Below are 2,915 nucleotides of genomic sequence, written 5' to 3'. Positions count from 1 at the left end.
CATTTCTTTAATTTGCCTTTCTACCTCCCCCTTATGTATTTCCGGAAATCGATACGTTCTTGAATAAACTGGAATCTCGTTCAAAGTGGGTATTCTGTGACTAAATCTGCTAACGGCAGACAAATTGTCTCCTTCTATATAAAAAACCTTTTCAAACCTTTTTATTACTGTTAACAGTTCGGAAATTTCTTCCTCATTCAAGTGGTCAAGTTCCAATCTATCAGTCAAATGACCTATCTCGGGCTTTCGAAAATTTATATCGAACCAATGTTCATCATCCTCGCGTGGCTCCTCATGACCAACCGTATCAAATACCAAGGGAAGGCTTGCATTAGGCGTTCTCAATATATTTTGCTCAAAATCTATCTTAGCATGTAATGGCCTTAATACATTACACCCTAATATACCATCAAAATTCCCATTAAGATCACATTCCAACATCTCAATATTTGCACCTGGTCTATTAAATTCCCTAAACAATGGAATCGTAATTTTTGATGTGGTTACCGATGTCGAATTTATCGTATTCAAAATTATAGGGCCTTGAAGATCTGTCCGAAAAGTTTTATGAAACAACCCCATTCTTATCAAGGATGTCACAGCGCCGGAATCTACTAATAATTTAATAGGGATGCTCTTAGTACCTACAATTATATAGGGAAGAGATCTTCGGCTGTAAACTGAAAATTTGATGGTCCAACAACCCCTAGTTCCATAGGAGTCTGACCATCGGCATTTCTATCTTCTTGGTGAAAACCGCCACCGGAATCAGTATTCAATCGATTCGTTCGAGGAAAATTGTCGGGTCTGTTAGTGGAATTCCGTGATTGTGAACTGTTCTGGTAGGATGATCTATTATTTCTATAACCACTATTGGAAGAAAAACGTGTACTGGAGCTCGCTGCTCTATCTGTACTACTCGAAGACAAAGGCTGTGTCTCAGGTTTTTGTATTTTCCTATTAAAATTCTTGTAAAAATACTCAGTCTCAATTAGAATTTCTTTTGCCTGTAGTAATTTATTGGGATTCCTAGCATTCAGAATTAGCTTTGGCTCATTGGGTAATTTACTTATAAATATTTTCAAAACCATATTCTCATTATTCTCACAGGTATACCACCCTTCATTGCCGCTTACGCTGGCCTTCAAATTTAATTTTGTCAATAAACCTATAATATAATCATAAAAACTCTCAATAGATGACCTAAACTCAGCCGTTTTTATCTTATTAACTAGACCTTCAATACTCTCACTTACATTAAAATTACTCTTAAGTACTGTCTTAATTTCATCCCAGTTCATTGGATTATTATTATTTATAAGAGCAATATTCGCCTTACCAATAATCTTATGTCTAATTTTTAAATCAAAGAGAGTTAATTGGGGGGTCTCAGCATGTTGTCGAACCTCCTCTATGTACCTTATGAAGAGAGACAGCTCCTCTGCTTTCCCGTCGAACTCTGGAACGCTGCTTAGGAAGTCAAATATGTTGTAGGTTGCCATGGCGATTGCTTTCCTCCTTCTCCCTCTTTGTTTGGGGTTCACCGCTTATAGTTGGAGCCAGCAATGAGCTTTGCTTTTGGTCTAATTGTTATTGTTGTTTTTTTTTTTTTTTTTTTTTTCTTTTTTTTTGTTTTTTTTTTTTTTTTTTTTTTTAAATTGTTGCTTCTAGGTGTTAGGTATTAACAAGTACAGCTCCCACAAAAGCTGCACAGCAAATAATGCGTGGTGGGGTTGATGGTGTAAAGATGGGTGGTGGGGCTTTTGGAGCGGAGATGATGCTTGCCCTTCGTTGATCTATATTTTTTTTGTTGTTGTTAGGTTTTGTGCATTTGTCACGTAGGCCAATCTTGTTTTTCTTTAAGTATTTATTATGGGGTTTTTTGTTGTTGGCAGACACAAGCATACATATATAAAGGTGTTGCAGTTTTTTTTTTTTTTTTTCACTCTATCGATATTTCAGTCTTTTTTCTTAAATTTCTAATAATAGTTGTCACAGTTTTAATATAGATATCTTAAAGTTTCTGTTTTTTTTTTTTTTTGCAATTTTTGAAGACTTTAATTCTTTCTGGAATTTTGCAAAGAAATTCCTTTATTCTAACATGATGCGAAACACTTTTTTCACTTTTCCATGTCACTTTTTCAAAAACGTTTTAAAGTTTTTGTAAATTTTTTAGTTTTAGTCCGTAAACCGACTGCGCCAGTAAAGTCACTTTCTTTTCAGAAAAAGACCTTTTTTTAGTTTCACAAAATCACTTTATTTTTAAATTAAATTAAACACAATAAAGAATTTCTAGTGGAAACTTATCCAAAGACTTCTAAATTTGAACTGCCTTTTAGAAAAAAAAGACAGTGACTTATATCTACTTACATTGATTGAGATCAAAAGTTATGGCTTAAAAATGAGCTTAGTAATAAGAATAAAATTAGTACAACAAATTTTATGTGAGAGAAAGAGATAGGGAATAGCGTGGGAGTGGATGAAGAAAGATGGGGATAGTTGGAGCACAATATTAGGAGAGAGAGAGAGAGAGAGAGAGAGTAAGTGAGTATGATTTGGAGCGAGAGAGTAAGAATTAAAATATAATAAAAATGATAACATGAGTACTTATATTATAAGAGAACAAATTATTTGATGGGGATACATTAGAGTGGGTACATTTGAATAATAGTAGTTCTATAAATTCTATAACATTCTATAACAATAGTATGTGTTCGTCGAATTTATAACTCTAGGGGTCATCCCAGCCTTTAAAACCAACGATCATGATAAAGTACCACTCAATTGCGAGGGTTTTAGAAGTATGGTATCAACCAAACATTAAAATACTGACTCATCTTTCAGAGATCCTTAACCCCAAAAAGGCTCAACGGACATGTAACCTAAGGGTGGCAATATATAAGAGAAGAGCCCTT

Source organism: Stomoxys calcitrans, chromosome 4 (assembly GCF_963082655.1).
Source record: "Stomoxys calcitrans chromosome 4, idStoCalc2.1, whole genome shotgun sequence".
NCBI lineage: Eukaryota > Metazoa > Arthropoda > Insecta > Diptera > Muscidae > Stomoxys > Stomoxys calcitrans.
Note: the sequence above shows the minus strand (reverse complement) of the source record.